Genomic DNA, 11383 nt, shown 5'->3' with positions numbered 1-11383 from the left:
ATTCCTGCTTCAGACTTTACACTCTTAGTGCAATGCAGGTTGCACAGAAGGAAGCACATCTCAGACTGAATCTATGGGGTGCACTAAAGGAAGCTGCATTCATCCTTTCAGGGTGTAGCAGGCAGAGTGAGTATCATCACCTTCTTTGTGGCATCCCGAGAATGCTCCTTTGTGTTGGTTTGCCCTAGAGTCAGAAGGAAAATAAACAGAACTCTAAAAGCATTATTTTTAGTTTTGCGGATAGTCTCCACAGTTGCCGTTACTTGACAACATTGTGAAGGCCAACAGAAGATACTGTGCTTGACATAGATTGAAGGTAGATGCTATAGGTGAGTTCTTCAGTTGTCAATGGAACTGAACTGATTTACATCACCTGAAGAGTTGGACCAGCAGTTCTGCTCCTAGACATAATCTGAACCATAGTGGTATGGATGGATGGATGGAAAAAAATCTTAATGTATTTCCTCTCTTCCTTATAATTGAGCTACCTAGCATATATTTCCCTCCTACAGAGAGAGTACATTTTGATATACCTTCTGTTATCAATATGCTGTTTTCTCTCCTTTAGCTGTGGTTGTTATAGAGCTACATCTCAGTGGAGAACAGTTTTCTAATTGCCTCTTGGTTGAACTAATTGCCTCTTGGTTGAACTCTACTACAGAAAACCTCCATCTAAAAGCCAAGGGTTGTTTAAATCAATTTAATGAGAGAAACCAAAGTGTACATGCTAGTACCAATAACAGAATCTTTGGTCAGCAGTATCAACCAGGAAGAGCTGCAGTAATAAAGCACCTTCTTTCCAGTTGTAATGATAGTTTTAGCAAGCAGCCAGGGAATTTGTTACTGGATGGAGTTAATTACACATTCCTTAAGGTTAACCACAGACAGCATGTTTACCTAACAGTACAATCTATGGGCTCTATAATCTGGAAGCAAATGGAGCATTTACAGTACTTTAGGAAAATGACATGGAGGCCAAAAGCATGCACTGTGATTTAAAAAATAATTTGTTTTTAGCTTTCAAGCACGTTGTGAGTTACTATTTCTGTATTGACTATAGCAAAATTTCTTTTCGGTCATGAACAGCTGCATGCCCTTGATAGGTTGCAATAGGTTGCATGTCATCTGGCATTATTCTCCAAGTAGCTATGGGCAAGTAGAAATGTGAGAAGTTAATAGAATGGCACTTGCTTTTATAACACTTACAACTATTACACTTGCAGCTAGTGGCATTGTAATTGATGCTCCACCAACACCTTTTACCAAATAGGATGTGATTATAGCCTTTTGGAGGACACATCTGCCCTCTGGAAATCACCATCAGCACTGTCTCCTGCATGTATCCTTGTATCTGTTGTTCTTTTTTTAGGATGTGTCCTGGGTTTATGGTTTCAATGATGCATGCCTACCCTTCACCACAGACCATCTGCTTGAATCCTGATGCAGTGTATGTCTACTAGAACTATTCCTATTCCTCCTAATATCCAAGTGAAAGATTTTTGGCCAAAGATTGGTAAAGCCATTCTAACAGCTGGTTAGAAAATAGTTGGCAGTCTCTCATGTTAGGCAACCTCCCTTTTCCAAATTCTTCTGGTTAGTCTTCCCTGGCTAAGCCCCTGCCTTTGTCTGCATCTTAACTTTGTCTTATGAGCTTTGTGGCTGTAACCCATGTCTTCTGTTACCTATCTCCCAACTGTCTGTCTGTCATCATTTTCTAAATATGTCTAATTTTGGTTCAGAATCTGACCTCCATGCTGTTATTGCCTTGATTTGTTTTTAAATTTTAGTTTGGCTACTTATGAAATAAAGTGCTATTCATTTCAAGGGAAGGTGGCAGAATCTGGCTTTTTTGATTGAAAATTGCTCAGGGCTTTTATTTGTCTGTAATCAACCGTACAAAACCTATTCAGCCAAATAAATTAGACTATTAAATGCCACTGGGGTCAATTTTCAGCAAGATGGCTTCCAGAAGCAGTAGGTTCAGAAATGCTAATTCTAGTTGCATGCTTAATTGTACAAAATACTTTAGAGTTGAGATGTAAGATGAAATTTCTTCTGCCCTGTGAATTTTCTGAGCGGAGTAGTGGGTGAAATGGGTGTTGCCTCTCTCTTTTTTTTCTCAGAAATATTAATTTGTTTTAGAAAATAGAAGCAAGAACATTTCTTAGAGGAGAATACAGTGCTTGAAAGTAAGATCCTGTTCTCTTGAGCAGTGCAGATGATGTGTAATGATACATAGCATGTTATAGAACCTCTAGTATGATTTTGTTCTTGTGGTTTAGTGGTGGGAAGTGGAGCATGCCACTCCACCACTCCTGTCCCAGTTATGGTTGTTTTCCACAGTTATATCCCATCCCATGGGGGCAGGGGGGGAGGAGTTATATTAGTACCTTAGTGAGCTTGCTAGCAAGAATTTGCTGTTGGATCAAGTTGTTATAGCCCAGTGGTTCTCAACTGTTTTAGATTTGTGGCACCCCTGATTATATTCATGGCACCCCTTGGAAAATGCCTGCTTTTATTTTTCAGGAAAATAATAGAGCAGATTTCCTATTGTGAAGAACTCAGAAAGAGCACAACTATGGATTTCGATTTGAAACCACTGGGTTTATTCCATGAATCGTGTTTATAAACCTAGCAGTGCTGACATTGTGTGTCACTCACCAGTTCACTGGAAAGGAGCTCAAGGCACCCCAGGGTGTTGTGGCACCCTGGTGGAGGATCACTCTTACAGACACTAGGATAGTTCAAGAGATCTTTTGGTTTGCATTTATTTTGAGATGACTCTGTGGAGATGGGGAAGGAACACGGTATGTAGATTAAAAAGAAAAACTCATTCAGGGTAAAAACATATGTTGCCTTTGTGCAGGTATAAAAATTATTATGGCAGAACAAAGGCCAAGAAAACAGGTGTCCATACTTCTTGTTGCACTACAAATGCCCAAAATTTGTGGCCATGACAAAGGTGGTAATAGTTTCTGCTGCTTTATTGCGGCAGTTATGTTTGTTTTATGGTGCATGAAACTGCCCTCGGCAGGTGCTCCAAACCTTGAGGAGCCCAATCCTGAATGCTCTGGGCATTCCCATGCAGGATCAGGCCCTGGGAGTGCCTGCCCAGCTTCCCCTCTTATGGAGACATGTTCCAGGCAACCTCTTGGGGGTGTTTCTGTAAGCAGGAAACCCTGGCTTTCCCTGCTTAGAGATGTGCCTCAGAGATTCCCCAGCGCATGTCTCTAGGAGGGAAAAGCCAGCATTTCCTCCTTGCAGAGATGCATCCTGGGCTGTCTCCCAGGCACATCACTGTAAGCAGGGAATCCCAGCCTTTCTGTTTAGTGGGTGCATCTACACATTCTATTAGCCTGCCAGCCTGGGGCTGCTCCAACCTGGCTCAAAGTGCTGTGGAGAGGCTGGCTGGGGTACAAGGATGTTCCTGTGTGGGGCTAGCCAGCAGGCAGCCCCTGCACTTAAGCACGCTCATGCCCCAGCCAGCCCAGTCAGTGTGTATAAGTGTGTTGCTATTCACTAAAGAACTCCACCATAGGACAGTACATATATTGACAAGTACTAACTTGTGGCAGTGTTAATTTAGTTTTCTCTGGCCTAATAGGGCTGCATTTTTGGACAATAATGTTGTTTATACGTGTACTCAGGGGTGGGGGGGGGGGCTTTTAATTAGAGTGGTTCCTGGACACCTGTTCTAATTAAAACAGTTCATTGTTACATGTATTAAGCCCCCACATATTTCAAAATGGCTGCAGGATGCTTTATCTAAAGCCCATTTGATGAGGTTTAGATAAAGTGCCCCTGTGGCCATTTTAAAATGTGCAGGGGCTTAATACACGTGATGGTGAGGCGATGCTGGAGTGTTCTAATTAGAACATGAACAGCCACATTGTGTCAGGGAAAATGATCCTGCCATAAGACGAGACTCACCAAACAGGCTGGAATGACTGTTATGCAGGCAGCTGGCCTCAGGAGCAGCACGGGCTGCGAAACATCTGGCGCTGATGTGGGAATGCTTTGTAAGTTCATGCCGGTGCCAGTTCCCCAGTGGGAACCTGTATGTCAGGTTAAAGCCAGCCCAGCCCAGCACAGCTGGGGAACCGAAAGTGAATTCTCCTCACCCAGGGATGCTGTGTGGTGAGACAGAGTGCCCTGGCAGGGGCAACAGGTGGAAGCTGGAGATGAGATGGCTTTACACCAGAGCTGACTCGGAGGAATTGGTGTACTCACTGGTGTAGCAGACGTGGGTGCCAGACCCAGGCGACCAGAGCTGGAGTGATGACAACACTGGAAGAAGACAGAAAAGTGGCAAGACTGTGAGTAAATGGGTTTGTGTAGGACCCTTGTCAGGGTGCCCGCACCCTCCTTACCGTGACAAGGGATATTTAAGTTGAATTAAGTGCAGTTAAGGGTGGAAGGGCTATATAGACATTATAATAGAAAACAGAGCCTTTTCCCCCCGTCGGACACTAGTGTGGTTAGAGAGAACTGAGAAGAGATGGTTTGGACCATACTTACGAGAAGCAACTTTGGAACATCAGGTTGGCGCTAACTGGGGTGTAGGGGAGGCAGAGTCCCAGGTCCAACAGCACTATGTGAGACCCCAAGAGACACTGAGGAAGGCAGGGACAAGATCTTCCTCCCTTACCTTGTAACATCAAAGATGTGGCAGGAAAAAACCCTGGGTATCTTTAAGAGTGTATGTAGCAGTCCAAAGTGTCAGCTCACAAGGGAGCAGAAGGGACCAACCAGTCAGGAAAAAGCAAGTGACTGACCAGAGACTGGCACAGCAAATCACACACATCTATAGCAGCCCGAGGCTTCACTGTGGAGCTAATTAGACAGCTCCACTGTAAATGTATCATGTAGGTACACCCATAGAGGTGCTCCCTGGGGAATCTCTAAGGTGCTTCTCAGTAAACAGGAAACATGTAATCTGTTGTCCCGTGGGCTTGGGCTCCTACCCAGTGCAGGGCAGTGGGCAATGTGTTTCACTTATGAAGCAGATCAGCTGTTGTGGGATGCATTTTGCTGCAACTGATCTGTATCTTTTAGCAATGTCTGTTTATAAACACAGAGAGGCTGTGAAAGAGGACACATGGAGGTGAGCTTTTCCTGTCAAAATAGAAATACCGTTTAGTTTGGGCCTTACTTTAACATACACTGGTGTAAATCAAGAGTAACTCCATTACAGTTAAGGCCTGAAATTTGTTTCTGCTTTTAAGAAATGTCTTATCTAAAACAAATTAGCTGTACTTGGGTACAAAAGAGTGGAAAAAATGCACTTTCCCCATTTTTTTTGCAATGTTCTTTTTTTGAAGAGCTTCAGTACCAAAACGTCTGTGGGTAAAAGTTGAAATTTGGATCGGAAATAATTTTCGTAGAGAAGTGCTTTTGAATGTTCTATTGGAGATTGGTTTTGATTTGATTGAATTATGACCCATTAAGAGAGAGAGTTTTGCGCATGTGCAGTACATTTATAACAATAGCATTGCTCCTTTATGGTGTGTGGATAATGAAGGCCATGCTGTGCAAGTAACTTAGCTGCGTATTGAAAAAACGTACTGAGAGTATGCATTTGTTTTTATGCTGCACAATAAATGCATGAGTGTTCCACTGGCAAAACTTCCCCCATACTCTACAGTTGCAAGAATAGGTACTAATATTCTTAAAATATAGTTCTTTCTTTAAAAAATCTTGTGAATTCTCACAGACAGCCAGTCAGTCAGTCAAGCAAGCTGTGCTGTGCATTTTAACTACACTCTGTAACTCAGTAGAAATATCGTAGCTGGAATTGGGGACAATGCAAATTGTGAATCTGAGTAGAGAGGTAGAAGAAGCAGATTTTATTTATTGTAATGTGGGGGACAAAGTGAATAACTGGTTTATGGGAACAAGTGAAATCATGCAGTATGTTTAGCATTGTTCTTCATATAGTATACAGGCTTTTTTGTGCGATTGAGTCCCTAAAGCAATATCCGGAGGCATATCAAATGCAAGCAAAGATGACTAAAACGGAAGGAAAAAGGTGTGTGTGTGTGTGTGTGTGTGTGTGTGTATAAAGGGGTGGGTCTGGTGGGGTGGAGAAAAATAGTGACTATTACTGGAAAAAAAATGTCACTCAATACTTATGCCTTAAACTCTGATGATAAATTATCTTAGTTATATTTATCTTATTATGTCTAGAGAAATTCATATAAAGTCAGTCAAGAGCATGCCAGCTTCTTATCATGTGATCAAGACCTCATAGAAGGTAGGAAGGAAATAGATTTCTATAATGACAGAACATTTTCAAGCAAAGAAAACTATGTATTCAACAATGCCTATTCTACCCCTTGAAAAGAATGTGTCACAACTACTAAATATGAATAGGGGTCCTGACTTTCCATGTTTATAATTACTTGAACATCAGTGGAAATATCTGGATTATGTTGGTGTAAGTAAGAGAAGAATCAGTCCCATAGCTATTGTTTTTTATATACATGTGTTTCTCTCTCTAGCTCTCTAGATAGTACAAGGAACAAGTAGGCCCTTTACTTGCTTTCCCTTCATCTCACTTCTCCATGTGTAAACTGGGGGGAATGTACTGCCCTAAAGATTGTGAAGTAATCCTATACTGCCCTAAAAATTGTCAAATTGTAGCAATGCAGGTCATAGTATCTTGGCTAGCTAGCTAGATGTGGGCTTTGGATCAGGTTCTTAAAACAGAAGTGCCCAACCTTCTGGCCCTACCAGCCAGATGAGTGATACAGGGACCCCTCTGTGAGCCAGACACTTTGCAGGGTCAGCATGTGGTGGTTAGTTAGTGGGTGCAACCCTACGTGCCCAACTGGGCTGTGTACTAGGCCTGTGCAAAGCGGCTAGTATTCCCTTCAGATTCAGCTGATTTGGGGGACAGTGAATTGATTCAGTGATTTGAATCACTGTCCTGAATCAATTTGGCCAAATCGGCTGAATCTCTGAATCGCACAGGCCCCTCTCAATGGCTGCCCCACCCAGCCCCAGCTCCTGGCTCTTTGAAAAGAAAAGAAAAAGCCTGCACTCACTGGCTGCTGCCCAGTGGGGTGGAGGGGGGGTGATCCCCGCTGCCCCCCACTGCCCCATGCTGCATGAGGGTCTCTGCCATGAGCTCCCAACCCCTGGCCACTCCCCCAGCCCTCCCATGGCTGCCCTGACTGCCCCAGCTATCAGCCCTTTAAGAAAAACAAAAAAAGCCCTGACTCACTGACTCCTGCCTGATGTGGGGGGGGGGGACAGTTTCCACTGCTCTGCACTGTATGGGGGGCTCTGCATGAGTCCCCAGAAGCCCTGAGGCTGGTACAGGAGCTGGTGAGCCCAGGGTTTTTTGGGGGGAGGGCTTCTTAAAGGGCTAGAGCTGGGCCAGGCAGGGCAATCATGGGAGGGCTGGGAGCGTGTTTGGGGGTTGGGGGCTCATGGAAGAGCCCCCCACATGGCATGGGGCAGTGGGGGGCAGTGGGGCTCATTCCCCTGCCAGGCAGCACCCAGTGAATAGGGGCTTTTGTTCAAGCACTGGGAGCTGGGGCAGGTGGGGCAGCCATGGGTGTGGGTGGGGGTTGGTGGGGCTGGTGGAGCAGGCAGGGGTCCCTCATGGTACCCTCTCCCCTTCCCCGCCCCCTTCTTACCAGCTCAGAGTCCAGGTCCAGGTCCTTGCTGCAGCAGGCAGGGATTGCCTGAATCACTGAAGCTCTCTGAATCTTTTCTGAATGATTCGGAGAGCTTCGAATCAATTCAGACCTCTTAATTGGTCCCGTGATTTGATTCAGTTTTGGAGATTCAGCCACCGAATCAGGCCAAATCTGCTACGAATTGAATCAGCACCTGAAGCTTTGCATAGCCCTACCATGTGCCAGCGAGATTTAACACACAGGGCCACACTATCTAGGCCTCAGGGCTCCCCACAGGTCCAGAAATATGGCAGAAGGAAAGTACAGTTCATGCTGCCACTGCTCCCCCTCTGTCAAGTTTCTGGACCCATGGGATGCCCTACAGGCCAGATGACATAACTCTTCAGGCTAGATCTAGCCCATGGGCCGGAGGTTGAGCATCACTGTTTTAAAGCATTAACTCCTAGTGCAATTCTCAGCCAATTGGGGGGGGGGGTTGTAATTGCTCCATCACATTAAGAAGAAAGTATTGCTAGGTTAGGTACAGGCATTCAAAAAGTCCGAGGTGAAATGGATCTAAGTTATGCAGTTTTCTGTAAGCGGCGTAGTTTAGATAGATAGTTTAGAACACACACATTTGCCCTTTAGTAGGGAGTAGGGGGAGGTAAAGCTTAGATTGGATTCTGCCATTTTAAACCAGCCTACGTGCACTGAACTTCTGATTTGTTATGGGTTTCTGATCACTTATACTGGTAGAAGTGTAATGTCTGCATGTGGCCCTAGAGCTCAGAAAGTCCAGGACTTTGGATAGTGCAAGGGAAGTTGAACAGAAGGCCATAGATAGCAGCCTGTAAGTAGACTGTAAAGCAGACCCATAGAACTGGGAAACAGACCAAGAAACAGACTGGGGAGCAGGATATATCTAGCAAGGGGACATAGCTATGACAGCTGGCCACTCAGAAGCCGGCAAATGGCTATGCAAATGGACAGAAACAAGGGTTGGGCTGGATTTAAGAGAATCTGCAGGGAAGTGTATGATCATCTTTGCAAAATGTGTGGCCTAAGGTAAATATGCAGTAGACTTAATGAGGCCACTCTAGACTGGACTGAAATGTCCTCAGTGCTTGAATTGGGACTTATTGGTTCAGCTTATTTCTAACTTAAAGCAATTCTGTTAAGGATATTTGCTTTATTTATTTCTGGACACACTAAGAAAGTGATTCTTTGAAATCCCTCAGAATCTGTGAGAGTTCTTATGGAAACTCTGTAAGGGCTAACACCTGAAGGACATCATGCCTCGAGTGACTACAGTCACAAACATATGGCACACCCAGCATGATACCAAAGTTCTGGAGGAACAATACAGCTGTGGTTACAACTTGTGTGTGTATAAAAATATTAAAGAGTATCATATCATAAAGATCCAATCTGTACAGCAGTATATTCAAGTGAATGATGGATTATTTTAATTGCTAGACTTAAATCTTCTGCATAATAGAACACAGCAATCTAAAATAGTTTGATATTTTGGGGAAATACTATACCTTTCAGTGCCCAGGCTCTTGAGTGCTGAGCATTTCCTGAAGAGTGCTGAGTCTCTTCAGCCTGTGACATAGGAGGATAGGGTATTCAGAACCACAAAGGAAAATGTTTATGCAGCTAAATTACATGCATATGTAGTGTCACCTTAGATGATGTGTGTACTCGGTTTGGAGAACTTCTGCAGGTTACGAGGCTGATGACTCAAGTGAATGAATACTCCATAACCAGCAATAAAGAAGTAGAGCCTTTAGAATTAAGTATAGACCTAATATCATAATCACTTGTAGCCATTCATGATCCATTGCATTTTTTACATGAATAGATATCTTATCAACAGCATTCAGTCCAAAGGTCCATTTCACATATCTTCATAATGCTGGTAAAAATGTTACTGTTTTAAATGTTATGTTATTTTTCTACTACAACATTACTCCATCACTACAGTTTTGGGGTTTTTCTTTTTTTTTTCTTTCCTAAACTGTTGACTTCATTTTGAGGATACATAAAGTAATTTGTGCATATAAGGGCTATATAACTTGTGTGTTTCGTGTGACTTCAGGATGGAAGACAATAACTAATAATAATTATAATAATTACCACTCTTCATATTTAGATTTCAATGCACTTTACAAAGGAAGTTACATCATTAACTGTGAGTTTTTTCCAAATAGGGGGACAAGCACAGAAATATTAAGTTTCTTAAGCTCACATGACTATCAGTTAGAATGCTAGGAACAAAATCAAGGTCTCCTGACTGCCCTAAGCAATTTCTTCTATATAATATAGGCTTTTGCTAACAAATCCAGTCTGTCTCTAACAAAATAATATTAAAAAAACTTTGAGGAAGTATCCAAACATCTTTTAAATATGTTACTGTCATGTTGCCATTCACAATAGAACAGAGAGAAGTAGTTAGCCATGATCATCTGAAGTCAGGTAGAAGGTTAACAGTAATAAACTAACGGCATCTGATGAAGTGAGCTTGGGCTCATGAAAGCTTATGCATTTCTGATTTATAGTAGTTAGTCTTTAAGATGTATCCCTACCTTGTAGTCACAATACTGCAAAGTTATTGTTTCCATTATAAATGTCTTATTATTGAGGAATTTACCAAAGGTTACACTTTTATACTTTTTGGATATGAATTCTTTTTTTTTTTAAAGTTTCTTCAACAGTCAAATATAACAGGGGCTAAAGACCCAAACCCAACTCATGCTGAGTGTCTTCAATTTTCCTTGACTTCAGAACACAGAATTTCTGCAGGGCTGGAGTCCAACTGATTTTGATATCCTCACTTGTATTCATTAACTAAAAAGAGGTTCAAATTTAAAAACAAATTTGGCCAGTCATCAGCCGTTTACTTGTTGTCTTCAGAATTGATGAGAACATGATTTAGAGATCAGGTATTTCACAGGCTAGCCTGGCTAACTAACCTGTCTTTGAAGGTGTGTGGTCATATTAAACAATGTGCTTTAATGAAATACATGATATGGTACTGTATCCTGGATATAAATTAAGAAAAGTTGGCACATTGGCTCCTTGTCTGTGACCTTGGCCAAGTCACTTAAACCAAGGTGTCAAATTTACCTTATGGCCCAGAATGGATTCAGACCACTGGGCTCCTTGAGGCATATGGCTGTGGTAGGAGTTCTGGCATGGACCACAGGATGGCAGTGGCGACGCTGGATCCTGTCAGGTGTCCTGTACCCTGTGTCACTTTGGCAACTCTGGCTCTGGCACAGGGTGTGTGACATGCAGCAGTGGCATCTCCAGCACAGGTCATGCAGTGGCAGCAGGGTTGGCGGCAGGGCTGGTGGCTGGGGAGGTAGGGGCCCAGTGGTGGTGATGGGTGATATGGCTGGAGAGTGACCAGTGGTTATCAGCCCTCATACTGACAATTGCAATGTTCACTGGGGTCCAACAGCCTGGATTCTTTGGCAGACGGCAACCCTAGCCATGTTATCCAACTTCCAGTTGCCTTCTGGATGGAGAGGTTCTGTGGGCCATATCTGGTTCACCATATATTTGACACCCCTGACTTAAACTATATACGTGCAGCAAGGCTGTTCTCACACGCTGTAATTACAGCGATTGATTGAGTCTGCTGGAGTGTGGTAATTATCATGCTGCAGTGGACTCCAGCATCACATGTATCAGTGTCCCTGAACTGAAAAATGGCAGCGGGGGTGCTTTAACTAAAGCTGATTCAATGAGCT

Source organism: Alligator sinensis, unplaced genomic scaffold, assembly GCF_000455745.1.
Source record: "Alligator sinensis unplaced genomic scaffold, ASM45574v1 scaffold798_1, whole genome shotgun sequence".
NCBI lineage: Eukaryota > Metazoa > Chordata > Crocodylia > Alligatoridae > Alligator > Alligator sinensis.
This window is presented reverse-complemented; position numbering follows the sequence as displayed.